Below are 17,080 nucleotides of genomic sequence, written 5' to 3' on the forward strand. Positions count from 1 at the left end.
AAAGACCTCCCATAGCATCTATCATGAGAATGTAACACACTTGTAGCCTACTTCAAAAATTTTCATTCGTCTTTGCATTTCATGCTATGAATCTGCTCCCACACAAGAACTAAATGTCTAAAAGAAACCCTTTTTAAACATGTCCAAAGTTTCAAAGGAGAATAAGTATTCTATATACTCAAACAACTAGGGATATTCCTAACTAAGGTTGTCGATCGAATTGCCTCTTATAAACTTAATTATAGAAATTGAGAATGTATGATTACTATGAAGGTATTAAAGATACTAATAGTACCATTGGCAGCTTGTGTAGCCCTTGTAGTTCTTACGATTCTCGATCTAGTTTGGTTAGTGTGCCATGGAGGATGCTCGAGACCTTGACAGACTTGGCTAGTTCTTTCTTGAAATCCCTAATGGCCTCTAAGGTGTGAACACACACACACACACACACTCTCTCTCTCTCTCTCTCTCTCTCTCTCTCTCTCTCTCTCTCTCTCTCTCTCTCTCTCTCTCTCTCTCTCTCTCTCTCTCTCTCTCTCTCTCTCTCTCTCTCTCTCTCTCTCTCTCTCTCTCTCTCTCTCTCTCTCTCTCTCTCTCTCTCTCTCATCAGCAAATTTGCAACGTTTTCGCTCTTCGTAGTGTCCTTGGCCCCTCCTCTAAAGCTCCCTCTTCTTCTTCTTCTTCTTCTTCTTCTTCTTCTTCTCCTTCTCCTTCTCCTTCTCCTTCTCCTTCTCCTTCTCCTTCTCCTTCTCCTTCTTCTCTTCTCTCTCTCCTTCTTCTTCTTCCTTCTCCTTCCTTTCTTCCTCTTCCTCTTCCTCTTCCTCTTCTTCTTCTTCTCCTTCTCCTTCTCCTTCTCCTTCTCCTTCTCCTTCTTCTCTTCTCTCTCTCCTTCTTCTTCTTCCTTCTCCTTCCTTTCTTCCTCTTCCTCTTCCTCTTCTTCTTCTTCTTCTTCTTCTTCTTCTTCTTCTTCTTCTTCTTCTTCTTCTTCTTCTTCTTCTTTCTCCCTCCCTTTCTCTTCCTCTTCTCTCACCCTCATGGCCAGCAGGGGTTCGAGGGCCCTCCTCAAGGCTTCATATATGTCTTTTTTTTTTAAATTACGATTTTGGGGCGGGGGGGGGGGGGGGGGGGGGGGGGGGGGGGGCAAAGTGAAGTGGTGGTGGTGTTGTCTTCCTCCCATCCACCACTTGTTCACACGCATGGTGGACTTGTCATTGTCATCTTCATCTCAAAATAGCATGATCAATGGACGAACTTGCCATAATGTAGGCTGGGAGACTATAGACAGTTCAAAATTGCTTGTTGTTTACCGCAGAAAATGACCAAAAAATCACCAAAATTGAGGGAAAATGGCAAGGAAAGTGGAACCAAAGCTACTGCCCACCAAGTACTAGTGAAAGTACATCATTTTAAAATATTTTAGCATGAAAAATACATGTCAATCCATACATATATGCTTGTTGTAATAAATTACAGATTTCAGTAAACGGAGAACTAATTGTGCCGAAATCGGATCCCAAGGCAATCAGATACTGCCAAGACCAAAGCCGGCATCATGCGGGCATGCATAAGCATACGATGGTCGATAAGCATGAATCCAACACCCAAGTATGTCATACAAACATCTGCCAGTGAGTAGGCACACCCCCCAGTCAACGGGGCAAAGTGTTCCTGCCACTACTAAAACTTGACACAAGTAGGTGTCAGTTCACAAAGATACGGATCCAAAACTGAGACTCAGCTCATAAGCATACAGTGAACCAAGACATATAATGCATCATCCCAAAGGGTAAGAAATCTGAAAGTCTCAAGTGTCTGTAACTGCTCAATAGCATGTAACTACTCAATGCATAAAAGTACTGCCTGCTCAATGTCTGATAAGCATTCAAGAATGCTCCCATTGGCACAAAAGCCATATGTACGATCTCAAGATCTCAAGCCAAGGCAAGACACAGTGCCAATGACATAAGTCCAAGACAATACATCAATAGTACATCCCGAATAGGTAGGCGGTAGAGCATCCGTATGTAGCATCCATAAGCATGTAAGACATCAAATACATCCCAATCCAAACTCTGACAAGCCAAGTAACATCCAAGACTACTCCAGATAATCCAAAATGCATCCAAGGTAGAGCTTCAATGAGCACTCAAGCTCAACGTATGCATAGGGTAATCAACTGTGACATGAGCATCAAGCCGTAGGCAATGGGTATGCATAAACCCAAGGAGCATCATTGTCAAAGCATATACCATTGTCAAGCACGAACCATGTCAATGAGTGCGTAATGTCAAAGCTCTTCCAAAAGCATCTAGAATGAAATCCAAGCTCGAAGTCGTACCCCAAAGATCAATACTTCATGGCATATATCCAAGACATAGGCCGAAACCAATAGGCATAACCCAAAGCATGTAGAATAGCTTCAGCCCGCTTTTATTACAGCATGAAATGACTATCAAAAATTGAGAAATTTCAGTCCCAAATCAGTGCCAAATGGTTGCCAAACAATAGGCATACATTCCCTTAACATGTAGGCCTCATATACGGGACCAACCGGGCATCAAATGACAATGCTGGGCAAGCATAAGCATCAAATGTTACTGTAGCACTGTTATAAACTATCTGTGAACTGTTATGATAGTCGCAAAATAGTGCTAAATCAGCCCAAAAGCAATGTCAATGCTCAGCCTTCAATACCAAGCATCAAAGCATGTGCAAATGCCTCAAATGAAGCCTGTGGAAGTGCCCAATGGCCTGAAGCTTGAGGAGGGCTGGTGTGATGCAGATGGGGATCAACTTGGAATCAAGCACAAATAGTGTGCTGCTGTCCTGGGTGGCCTACAGCCCACGTGGCACAACTGGGGTGGAGTAGGGGCTCAAGAAGGTGCCCAAGGGGGCACACACCAAGCCTCAAGGGTTCTTGAGCAGGGGCAATGAAGATATGAAGCAATGGAGCTTCAATGGTGGCTACCCCAAATTGTTCACAGCCTGCGTGACCTGAGAACTGAAGTAAACCCTGAAGAAAATAATCAAGTACCTCTGATGTAATGCCTTGAAGGTGCCCAACAATGCCGAGAAGGTGCTCGGGAAGCCGAGGAGTAACGGGAGCTCAAAGGAGTCAGATATGGCTGTCAGGAAGGAGACCCAATGAGAGTAGGGAGTCAATGGGAAGCTGAGAATGCCATGAGCCAAGCTCAAGAGTTAGGAAGCCGAGCTCTGATACCAATTGAAAGGGAGAGACGGAACGAAGCTTAGACTCGAGAGCTATGGCAGGAGAGCAAGAGCAAGAAAGAGAGAGACAAGAAATGGAAACTCCAATAGTCACAATGTGTGACCGGGCATTCCTTTATTCAAACTGTCACTAAAAGAATAAAGAATAAAGTGACGGTGATGGGCGCCTGCCACCTGTAGTGTGCAGTGGCGATGACTGTTAGTGTAGTAATACACGGGCGGCTAGGCGGAGGCGCCTTTACCCCCAATAACTTTGAATGGCTTGGGTCCAGAGTATAAGTCTTTTCATACTTCTGTCTATGTGTGGGTTGAAATGCCGGGTTTCAACAAGCTAGTTGCCTTGCTTATCCATGAGGAGGTTAAACTTGGCTTGGGTACAGGCTCTAGAAGTATAAAAAGCAAGGATGCATCCTTTTATTCCAATCAACGCGGCCGTGGCAGCCGTGGTAGAGGCTATGGTTCTGGCAAAGGAGGCCAACAAAATGCATCCTATGGCAATAATAACCAGTAGGGATCAAATGCAAGAGGCGATGGAAACTTCAGATGTAGGGGGAGATCTAGCTCTCATGGTAGAGGCTCTTGGCAGCATCAGCGCCCATCTGACAATCTGAATATGGATAAGGATTGTCATTACTGTGGAAAGTATGGTCATATTGCAAAGGATTGTTGGAAGAAGCAAGGCAAACAGTATGGACAGTTTGCTTCGTTCAGTCAAGCAGATGATGCTTCAAGAGATAGATTGTTTGCCATGCAATATGTGAAAGATAGGGTTGCTGAAAAATCCATTGATGATGCAGTATGGTACATTGATTCAAGGGCATCGAATCACATGGCCCCTCATGGTGATTGGTTCACTGACATGGTGGCTAAGAGAAATGGCTATGTATGCACAGGTGATGACACGTAGCATAGCAATGAGCATAAAGGCAAAGTACCTCTTGTGATTCATGATGGCAGGAAGAAGCACTTACATGATGTACTGCATGTCCCATCAATTATGAAGAACTTATTGTCTATGGGCCAGATGACCAAGCAGAACTTGCAGGTTAGGTTCGATAAGCATGGGTGCTCTATTGAAGAATTTGGCGATGGATGCAAGTTGATTGCTCGCGGTCATAGGAATGGCAGGATGGTTACTCTTGATGCCACTTTGCCAGAGCTAAATTCAGCTATGTTTTCCCATTGTTCTGGCACTATTAGAGGTTTGGAAATTTGGCATAAGAGAGTGGGGCATGTTAACTTGCAGAGGCTGCAAATGATGCAGAAAAAACAGCTTGTTACTGGTTTACCCAAGTTTGCATATTCAGACATTGGTCATGTTTGCAGTGCTTCCCAGTTTGGTAAACAGTCTAGGTTTCCATTTGTCAAGCATGTAAGGCAGAGCACACGTCCATTGCAGTTAGTGCACTCTGATGTCTGGAGGCCAGCCCATAATGCATCTATGGGAGGCTCCATGTACTATGTGACATTTATTGATGATTATAATGGCTATACTTGGGTGTATATACTGAAGCAAAAGATGAAGTGCTGGCTATTTTCAGCAATTTAAGAAGCAGGTAGAGAAAGAGTTTGATTGCTATATCTCTTGCTTGAGATCAGACAATGGTGGTGAGTATGTGTTGAACGTTTTTGACAGTTTTTTGGCTGAAAATGGCATTCACAGGCAGCTTACTTGCAACTATACTCCACTGCTGAATGGAATGGCTGAAAGTAAGAATAGGGTGTTGATGGAAGTTGCTCGAGCAATGACGAATGAGAAGAGTATGCCTCTCTATTACTAGGCTGAGGTTGTTATGACAGCCGTGTATATCTTGAATAGGACTCCCACTGCATGTATTCATGTCCCACTGCATGTATTCATGAGATGACACCATTTGAGAACTTGTATGGCTACAAGCCTGATGTCAGTCACATGAAAGTATTTGGTTGTCTTGCTTGTGTGCATATCCCTGATGAGAAGAGGAAGAAGCTAGAACCGAAAGCTCATAAGTGTATCTTTATCGGTTATTCACAGGAGAAGAAGGCATATAAATGCTATGATCCCTCTACTCAAGAGACACTAGTGAGCAGAGACGTTATCTTTGATGAGATGGCTTCTTGGTATGCATCATTGGTTGCAGTGCCGTCAAATATGCCTTCTACACATGTTTCTATAGTTGATTCGCAGTAGAGTACTGTAGTGACGGGCCCTAGTGGTACGATGGTATCTCCACGGATAGGGAGATTGATGAGCTCTGGCTCATCGTCCACTGACACCACTATGTCAGTGAGGAGGAGATATGGTGTGGTGGACAGCAAAGGAAAAGAAAAAGTCATTGAGGATGCATCTGGTGGGACCACTGACACCACTATGTCAATGAGGAGGAGATATGGTGTGGTGGACAGCAAAGGAAAAGAAAAAGTCATTGAGGATGCATCTGGTGGGATGACACCTAGCAAGTTGACTTCAAGCTATGACTCAGCTGACTATGTAGATAGTGAGCTTAGTATTCCAATGGTGTATACGCTTGGTACTTACAATGATTACTTTGCAAAGAATTTTGCTTATATGACAAAGGTGACAGAGGTCAAAGAGCCTACTACATTTGTTGAAGCAATGATGGATAAAAATTGGTGCACATATATGGATGAGGAGATAGATGCTTTGGCTGAAAATAGTACTTGGGATCTTGTGCCATTGTCAAAAGGAAAGAAGACCATTGGCTACAAATGGATCTACAAGATTAAATGCAAGTTGGATGGCAATGTTGAAAGGTACAAAGCCAGGCTGGTTGCTAAGGGGTATGCTCAACAGTACGGACTTGATTATGAGGAAACATTCAGTCTTGTTGCCAAGATGGCAACAATACGCACAGTGATTCCATTGGCTACTGCTAAAGGCTGGAAATTGTAGCAGATGGACGTTAAGAATGCCTTTCTTAACAGTGACTTGGCAGAGGATGTCTACATTATGTTCACCCTAATTTTTAACATTATGTGTGCAAGCTAAAAAAAGCATTGTATGCGCTGAAGCAGGCTCCAAGAGCCTGGCATGCAAGGATTTGTGGTTACTTGCAAAGTTTGGGATTTACTGTTGGGAGGGCTGATCACAATCTATTTATGAAAAAGACCGACAAAGGCTTAGTAGTGCTAGTCATATATGTTGATGAGTTGATAATTACTAGGGATGATGACTTGGGCATACATCATGTTATGGAAATGCTGAAATCAAAATTTGACATGAAAGACTTAGATGATTTGAAGTATTTCTTGGGCATTGAGGTGGTCAAAGCTAAAAATGGTTTATGACTAATGCAAAAGCACTATGCCATGGAAATGCTAAAGAAGTATGGCATGGCTGAATGCAAACCATTGGATACACCTCTTGAGCAGAATGTTAAGCTAGACATAAGCACTGGAGCTGAAATTGAGGATGTGACTATGTACAGGCAAATGGTCGAAAGTCTAAACTACTTGACCGTCACTAGGCCTGACTTGAGCCATGTTGTAGGGCTCATAAGCTAGTTTATGCAGAAGCCCAGAAAGCCACATTTGGATATTGTTAGGCGTATTATGAGATATGATGGTTTAGATGATGACAAGGAAATTGCTTTCCTAGCAACAAATGCACATTTGGAACCCTTCTGTATTGTTGGTGTCATGCAAATCAATCATCTATACTTGGATTCGCAATCTCCACTTTACCTTGCCTAGGAGCCTGTACCAACACAGAATCAGGTTTCCAAGGGTATAGGAATCTTGATTCTGGACTTTAAAGTGAAAGCGGCACAAGCTATGGCTGTAGCCAAATTGGATGTAGTAGAAGTACTGAGACAAGAAAGGGAGTTTGAAGCACAAATTCAAAAGGTGACTAGGGTCACAAAGAATACACTTTCCACAATTTATCTTGGTTCAAAAGCTATTAAGCCAATGAATATCAATGCTCATCTGCAAATGAGTTTTGAGAGTATCTTATTGCCCTCCTAACCAAATTTAAGGATGTATTTGCATGGGATTATTCAAAAATGAAAGGATTAGACCCTAGGTTCTATCAGCATCGGATTCTACTCAAATCAGATGTTGTTTCAATTCATATGCAAAGATATCACATGAATCAGCACATGGCCAAACTCATTACAAAGGATCTGGATCAACTCCTCCAAGTTGGATTTATTGCTCTAGTAAACCGAGTAGAATGGATTTCCCCAATTTTCGTTGTCCCAAAGAAAAACAAGAAATTATGGATCTCTATGAATTACAAGAAATTGAATGTTGCTACTATAGTTCCCACACCCATTTCCATTCCATACCTCAAAAACATCTTAGATGATGTAACTGACCACAAAATGTTCTTTTTTAGATGGCTTCAACGGATATGATCAGGTATATCTTGAAGATCAACCAAAGATTGCCTTCATTATGGCATGGGGAGTATTTTTCTATACTGTGATGTGGTTTGGCTTGAAGAATGCTCTAGCCTCTTTCAAGCGGGACATGCTTCATCAAATGCCAAGAAGTATCAATATTAACCCTATGAAGTGTGTTTTTGCTATAAAAGGTCACATTTTGTTGGGCCATGTCATTTTAGGATATGGGATTGTGGTGGATCCCCACAAACTGGTTGTTATTATGCAAGCTGCGTTCCGAAATTTCACATCTACTATGTTGCAATTTCTTGGGCGAATTTGCAAGCATAGGCAGCATCTACACCTCCTAGCACATGTGGCCATTCCTCTGAATCAATTAGCCCACATGCCTAAATCAATCTTCACATGGAATGAAGTAGTAGATCTGGCATTCTTACCTCTTCAGTCATTACTTTCAAAGGCCCCAATTTTGGTCCCTTCAAATTGGACTAAACCATTCCATGTATTTGTGGATGTGTTGGATATTGCAACCAATATAGTGTGATCATGAAGCAGGCTTCTAATGGATGGATTTGATCCATCTTTTATGCTAGTAGATGACTCTCTTCTATTGAAGAAAACTATTATTTCATACTAAACAAGAATGCCTTGGAATGATTTATTCAATTAAGAAGTTTTGGTATTATTTGCTTGGTCATTCATTTGTTTTTCACGTGAATCATTATGCCCTAGTTTACTTAGTCAAGCAGCAGAATGTTATGGGATGATTGGCTAGATGGATACTATTGCTCCAAGATTTTGCCTTTAAAGTGGTACATAGATCGAGAGCTCAACATGTCATTGCAAATTTCCTCTCCTCACTAGATTCTGGAGAAGTTCTTTCAGGAGTTGATGATGATTTTTTGGACACTCAACTCTTTTTTTCAACAACTGATGATAGGCCAGCACTTGATCTACCTAACCTACCATGGACTTCATACAAGGAAATATTTATCTTCTTAGACATAGGACAAGCCTCGAACCACCTTTTGATAGACCAACACAAACAACTAGCTCTTGATAGCTACTATTTTGAATTTTTCCTGGGCCAACTTTACCATCGGACCCTATCCAAAGTACTTTAGTGCATGGTTCCCCCCATGGCTGCCATGGAAGCTCAATTGAAGGTAGAGTTGAGAGATGAAGTCATGGGCTGGAACTGAGCTGACTAGAGTTGAAAAGGGACTGAGAGAGAGCAGAGAAGAGCTAAGTCGAGCTAAGCCATGCCCGACTGGGCTCTGAGACCATGTGAAAAGATGCAGGATCTAGAGCATGGCTATGGCAGATGGAACAAAAGTCTAGTTTCAACAAAAACACCAAGTGGATCAGCTCTCCATGAAGCAGCTCTTCAGTACTATTGCGTGCACAAACTTGTGTGCCCTTTTTTTATCACTCCAGAGTGCTCTCAAGCCCTAAAAGTGGTCCCTTCCACACTCAATTCCGAATACTCCTAGTCCCATTCCAAAACTTTGATGATTGCTAGAGTCCAAATTGAATTTTATCCAAAATCCATAACTTATGGTGGCATGGCCCCTCTCAAATCTTTTTCATCGTATTTTAACCCCATAGCTCTCATCGAGGATGATACAATGTATCGAGAAGTGCACATCACTCATAGTTTCCCATGGTCACAATTGTCGATCTCCATGCATCAATGGCCCTCAAAAGTAACTTGCTTATTAGCTTTCACCCTATTCTATATTCCATTCTTATCATTGTCATTTCATTCTCTCAAGGCACTTGGTTTGTTTTCCCTTCTTCTTCATTGATAGCTTCTCACTACTGTTAGCCATGTTTACCTCCCATATTCACCCCGACAAGGTAACATCATTACTCTTTAAGCGCAAGGAGCTTGTTAGGCCTTGGATGCACAACCTACGCTTGTCAACCTTCCTTTCTATGCTTTGGCAAAGCACCCCTATCCACCCTAAGGCTGAATCAATCCTCAAGCAGCTGCATCACAGCTCACAAGTCAAAGTGGCAAGGCATCGACAACCTCACCCCAGCCCAACACAATCTAGGAGACTGTAAATACGACTCAATCTATTGCACGCCCCAAAAACAAAGCCAACAAGGAGCAACATGTGGCCGTGCAAGTAACTCTAATCCCCTCTCATCCCACCTCTATACTAGAAGCCTCTCACTCCCAACTAGAGCAAGCTTGACTTCAAGTCTTGCTATTCTCTACTATTGTAGCTCTCCTACGATCATAACCATAGTCTGGAGGAAGCTTCGCAAGAAGACAACCAATTAGACTGCTGCAATCGACCACACCCCCTACCTCTATTACTAAAATTCATGTCCTGGTAAAATTCTACCTAAAACTAGCACAATGATGCCTCGCCTATAAGGCAACAAGAATTTGTCAGCACCAATAGGTTTTCATGCTCCGAATGGAATTGGAGCAAGTGCATCAATAGAATGTGGCCCTCTGGTGGGCCCAAGTTCAGCAGCAGTAGTAGTGAGGCGGAACTCCACAAGCGATGACAGCACCTTTTGGCAAGTCAAGAGGCTCAGCTATACTATGCAAACTCCATCCAAGAGCAGCTCCACCAAGCACAAATAGAGTCCATCTTCCTACACGAACAGGTGGTAGTGGCCACTAATGTTGATCCATCCATGTCCATCTCTCCCAACACCTTGTAGGAGCTACAAGGGTCCTTCAAAGTGGAGATGCATAAAGTCTAGGGCGACAGGCAGTGCAATGATTTTGGGCTACACTAGTGAATCCTTGTTCCTAGCTATCACCTATGTCACCTCATGATCATGGTTGCCATGCGTAATCAAGTCTGAGTCCACATTATGGTCGCCGAGTGCAATCAGACTATACCCTCTCTATGAGACTATAAAACCTAAACATACTTGGACTCAACATAGAGATATGTTGCCATTGCATGCACATTACTCACAACATATCAAATAGAAGATACCTAAATAGGTAGCTAAACAGAATGAATAGTAAGCATAATGTCCATATATTCCATAAGTACAATTTATATGTTATATACAATGCACCATAGTTTCCCTATGAGACAGTAAGAAAAATGTACAAGGCTCAAACCAATGAATATATATGAGAATTGACCATAAGTACCATACAAAATAGTGTTCAAAAATACAAGGCTCAAACTAGATAACCATGGTTGCAACAGCAACATGATAGTATGAACTGAATGTCTCTAGGTATTTTCATTGTGTAACTATGTAACCCTCATCTCTTCCTCTCTACTTCTTATATAGTCTTTTCCCATGGAGCTTTGAAGTCATTTTCCTACTATCCTCGGCTACACCACCACCTTCATTATTGTGCCACTACCATCATCTTAATGACACTTAGCCACCACCAACCTACACCATCATGTGCATATAGTAGTATAGGCATGATACACAAGTATTTTCACTGAAAACTAATAGAATAGAGCATATCATACTTGTTGAGATATTTGCAATCACACCTACTTTAGTTCCTTTGTGAGAAGCAGTGAGGGCTCAGGACCAGAATCCCATATGCACAGTAGGAGAAAGTACCACCACTCAATTCCTATAAAGCATTGTACTTGCACTCTCTTGCTAATGCAATGATAGTACTCTTTTCTTTCCAGTAAAGTGTCAGGTCACTGTCAATACACAAGATTGTGTTTATGAGTCCAAGTCTCAATCTTGTAACCTAATTCACTTGTGTAACAATCTTTCCTAGTCAGGGTCAATGTCTTCATGAGTTTCTTTTTCCTCTTTCAACCTCCATAGCTTCCGCATCTGCCATGCTCTAGATCCCGCGTATTTCACATGGTATCATAGCTCAATTGAGCATGGCCCAACTCTCCTTTCACTCCTTTTAGCTCCTTTCCATCTCTTCTCATCTCAGTTTGAGTACTGGACCCTATCTCCAACTTCATTTGCATTCCTACCTTCAATGAAGCTTCCATGGCAACCATAGACAGCAGCACCCTATCAGTTTGAAGCTTTCATATCTCTCTTCACATGCCAAATCTCTCTAAACCTAGTTCTGGAGAAGTGTTTCTCTACTTCCAAAGCTCATTCTTGGTGCCTCAATCATTGAGATTGGGCAACTATAGCTTCAACATTGCCTCTTTTCAGAGTTGCTGCCATAATTGTGTTTGTGGATAGCACCTACCTACCTCTGTTGGAGCAACCATATCTCATCAACCGGGCCATATCTATTCAAGTTTTCTTCTCAAGAGATGTTCTTTAGGTCAAAGCGCAACTTCTTGGCACAAAAATCAAGGAGATTGATGCATACCATGCCCGGCATTTGCATTTTCCAAAATTTGGGTGCAGTTCTGTTAGCAACCACTTTGAAGGCTTAGATCTCTCAACTCGAGCATAATGAGTACAAACCCTCTTAGGGGGAGCTATATCCATTATTGAGGGCCCTCCATCTCAAAGGGTTTGAGCATATTCAACCTGTGGAGCGCATGGGAGCTCATTAACTAGTTGCTGGTCCCTGTTTTGACAGGACACCCATAGCCAGTTACCTTTAAGCTCATTTTTCCTTCATTTTCTCTCTCCTGCCACTTAAACCAAGCCAAGGCCACTCTAATCTGAAGTTTTCAATAGGTATTCAACCATCAAATCAGTAAGGAGGGAAAAATATGAAGAGGTTTTGAAGATCATTAAGTCAAACTCAAGCAACAAACATCAAATTTCAAACTAGTATCTTTTGATACTTCACTGCCATTGCTTGTGTCTTTTGACACATACAAAGATCAACTCATTCCTAGTTATTCTCAATCATTTGAAGTTAATCTGCTACTGGTCTCTCAAGTCGAACATGGGCAAAGATTCTCCAAGTGCCCATTTCAAAGGAGTCAAGTTTCATGCCTGGCAGACCCGCATCAAATTGATCCTGATGAAGAAGGGTCTCTAGGCCATTACCACTGGAAAAGAAAAGAAGCCTCGTGATGCGGATCTTGCTATCACTTGTGGCAAAAGAATGATGATAAGGCTCAAGCCATTATCAAATTGGAGCTAGATGACAGCTATATCCACCATGTGGATAACTGTGAGACCTCACAAGATACATGGAAGAGACTTGACACCTTGTTCGGTGCATAGTCTAAATCATCAAAGTATGGTCTCCTAATTGAGTTTTTCAGGCTTGAAATGAAGTCTAGCACATCACTTGCCACACATCTAAATTACATGGAAGGACTTCTAACCCAACTTGCAAGAATCAACATTAAAATGGAAGAAGATATTTGCATCGGTGTTCTACTTAAGAGTTTGCCTCCTGAATATAATAATGTATCAATAACTTTACATTACTCAGTCAAGGTATGCATCTGCTCATCTTGGACTCCATGCTTTATCACAGTGGTTGAGGCCTTTCTGGGAGCCTTGGTGGGCATCCTTTGACCATCTGCACAAGTGGTCATTGAGCCTCATGATGAGGAGGACCAGCTGACAACAAGGCCTGGAATTCTGCGTGATCTGCGCCTGCTGATCTGGGTGGACAGCAACCTGTCAATCTTCAGTGGGGCACCTGGACAAGACTCATAGAGCATGTATGCTCACTCTTGAAGGTATCTGAAGTGTACAAGAAGTAAATGCTTGTGTGAGAGCTCTGTTATGAGCTGGAGTAACAGACACAAACCTGTAATCAGTTTTGAACTGCTGTAAACATGAATGGACAGCATGCATTCAGTCATTACTGACATACAGGAGCCTTGTACTACACTCAGAAGGCATCTTTGGAGCACAAGAATGTGTCAAAGCATGTATACATTGGATAAAATTTCTTGGAGCTGAGATTTCTTGCTCAGAATACTCGGATCTGAAAATCATTGACAGGCTAAAAACTGTCATACACAGTCAATGACAAGTATTGTGCATTACTGAAGCAATACAGGTCATCTTGGGGGTTCCATCATCTATATGAACTGGCCTATACATGCTGAATGTATGGAGGATTGAAGCAAGCAATGAGCATCATTGAAAATTGAATTCTGAAGCTGAACTAAATGCAATTACACTGTCCTGGTTAATTACAAACAGCTCATGAAGTTTATGCCATTGGTCAATGAAGACAGGTTGTCTATGCCTACTGAGATGCTCATGTATTTAACTTGCCACTACAAAGTAAATGTATGACATGGTCGGAAGACATTTTGGAGCTACTTGGAGCTTGGTATGCTGAATTTTGGTTGACTGCAACCTGCAACTAGATTTGTTGACACTTATATGTGCTGGTTATGCATTGTTCTGTGCCTCTATGCTCATGTCTTGACTGCCAAATGTACTAGCAACTACCTGGGAGATTTTGGAACATGTATGACATGATTACCACTCAGTTTTGAATTTGAAATTGCTGCTGGTTACTCACAATTTACAATTTTCAGACTGCATATATGTACCCTGGCAGTGAGGTTACAGAAGCTTAAGCTGAAGCAAACACATAGCTTATGTATTGACAGTTATATCTATAGTTGAGACCACTTGTTTGTGGGTTGTTTTGGGGTGTCAGTGGACTGAAATACCCTGGTTTTTTTCTGCAATTTAGTGCAGAAAACTATCATAAACTGTTACGGACTGAACTTAGTCAGTCATACTTATTGGTCTGCAGGGAGTAGACAGTCTATTGCATCATAGCTAATGCACATGGGACTGACAATATCACTTAGATAGTTGGAGAGAAGTTGGATAATAAGAACTTTGCATTATGGAGATTCAGAATGAAAAACTTTCTGGTTGGCAGATGTTATTGGGATCTATATACAGGAGATGACGTTGCTCCTGAGTTGCCTGCACACAATCCAACAAATGAACAAAAAAGAGCCTACAGGCTATGGAATGAAAGAGCATGCAAGGTGCTGCATTGGTTTTCTTTATGTATATCTGATGCGATGGTAATTCAAATCACTGGATGTGAGACTCCGAAGGATGCTTGGGACATACTGATGAAAAATTATGGAACCATGACACATGCAAGGAAGATCCAGTTGAAATAGTAGTTCAACAACATGTCTAGGAATGGCAAGAGCATCCAGGCGTATACCACGGAGATTAAGACCATAGCTGATCAACTTGCTACTATTGGCTCAAGTGTATCATAAGATGATATGATTGATGTTGCTTTGAATGGCTTAGGCAAAGAGTACAAAGCTTTTGACACTTCCATTTCTGCCGGAGAAGAGCCCCCTAGTTGGGAAGAGCTAGTTGCCTTGTTGCTGCATGAGGAAGTCAAACTTGGTTTGAATACAGGTTCCATTGCATCTCAGAGTAGAGACACTATGTTATACTCTAGCCAACATGGCAAAGGATCTAGAGGTCGTGGTTCATTTCGAGGTCGTGGTGACACTCGTAATGCTTATGGACAGCAGCAGCAGCAGAGTAATTGGCATGGTGCAAATACACAAGGCCAGCGTGGATCTGGTGGGTTTAGAGGCAGGGGGAGATCACCCCGAGGTAGATGAGGTGGATCTGGTTCATGGCAGTCATCTGATCAGTCCAACAGGGACAAGGACTGCCATTACTGTGGCCGGTATGGGCATATTGCAAAGGATTGTTACAAAAAGCAGGGAGATATGAAGGCAAAGGGCAGACAGCATGGGCACTATGCATCTTCTAGTGGTGCTCATGATGAGATAGTTGATAGACTCTTTGCCATGCAGCATGTATCTAAAAATGCATCGAGACATGATAGAGATGACAGATGGTACATTGACTCTGGAGCATCAAACCACATGACCCCGCATGGAGAGTGGTTTGATGAGATGGTTGCAGGTACACATGGTCATGTATGTACTGGGGATGACACCCAACATGACATAAAGCATAAAGGGATTGTTCATCTTATGATGCCTGATGGCAAGAAGAAAGGCCTGCATGATGTATTACATGTACCAACCATAACAAAGAATCTGTTGTCTATGGGTCAAATGGCAGAACAGAATTTACAAGTGAGGTTCAACAAAGATGGGTGTTTCATTGAGGAGTATGGAAATGGCTGCAAGTTAATTGCCAAGGGAAAAAGGGATGGCAGGATGTTTACATTGGATGCGACCATTCCGGGACTCAAGGCAGCCATGTTTGCTCATGATGAGAGTGCCATTCGGGATGTAGAGATTTGGCACAATCGGATTGGACATGTCAATGTACAAAAGCTGAAATCCATGCAGCAGAAAGAAGTAGTACTTGGATTACCTAAATTCAAATATAATGATTTTGGTCATGTATGCCTTGCATGTCAGTTTGGGAAGCAGGCACGGTTTCCTTTCATGAGACATGTAAAAAACAGCACTAGGCCTTTACAGTTGGTGCACTCTGATGTCTGGGGTCCTTCACATAATGCTTCTTTTGGCGGTGCACAGTATTATGTCTCATTTATTGATGATTTCAGCAGGTACACTTGCTTTTATATCTTGAAGCATAAGGATGATGTGTTTGATGCATTCAAAGACTTCAAGAAACATGCTGAAAACGAATTGGGCTGTTACATATCATGTTTGAGATCAGATGGAGGAGCTAGAGGCTGGAAACTATGGCAGATGGATGTAAAGAATGCATTTCTCAATGGAGAATTACAGGAAGAGGTTTACATGGAACAGCCTGAAGGCTATGTACATCCAGAATTTCCAGCACATGTATGTCGGCTGAAAAAGGCATTATATGGGCTGAAACAGGCACCCAGAGCATGGAATGCTCGCATCAGCAGTTATTTACAGCAACATGGTTTTCGATTGGGAGATGCTGATCATAGTCTGTTTGTGAAAAAGACAGATAATGGCTATGTTTTCCTAGTTGTCTATGTTGATGACTTAATCATTACAGGAGATGATGGAAATGGGATTGCTGAAATAAAGACATGTTTACAGACTGAATTTAAGGTCAAGGACCTTGGAGGGCTGAAATACTTTTTGGGGATTGAGGTTGTCTCTACACCTCAAGGCATATGGCTGCTACAGAAGTAGTATGCTCATGACATGTTACAGAAATATGGTATGGCTGATTGCAAGCCTATGGATACGCCTTTGGAGCAGAATATCAAGCTGCAGATTGATGTTGGGACAGAGATTGAGAATGTTACTATGTACAGACAAATGGTAGGCAGCTTGATCTATCTCACGATCACTAGACCTGACTTGAGTTATGCTGTGGGGCTGATCAGTCAGTTCATGCAGAAGCCTCGCAAACCACATGTAGTCAGAATAATTCTGAGATATGTAAAGAGTACCACAGATCATGGGTTGTTTTATACATATGGGAAACCCCTTGACTTGATGGGGTACACTAATGCTGACTGGGCTGGTTGCACGTATGACAGGAGGTCAACCAGCAGCTATGCATTTGGATTGGGAAGTAGCATGATCAGTTGGCAGAGTAAGAAATAGCCTACAGTTGCGCTGTCTAGTACGGAAGCAGAGTATCGTGGTGAGGCCTTAGCGGCCTGTGAAGCTAAGTGGTTACAGAAGTTGCTGAATGACTTGGGAGTATACTTGGGCAGCAAA

This window comes from Lygodium microphyllum, chromosome 12 (genome assembly GCF_053477565.2).
Source record: "Lygodium microphyllum isolate KBCC chromosome 12, Lygodium_microphyllum_v1.1.10, whole genome shotgun sequence".
NCBI classification, from domain to species: Eukaryota; Viridiplantae; Streptophyta; class Polypodiopsida; order Schizaeales; family Lygodiaceae; genus Lygodium; species Lygodium microphyllum.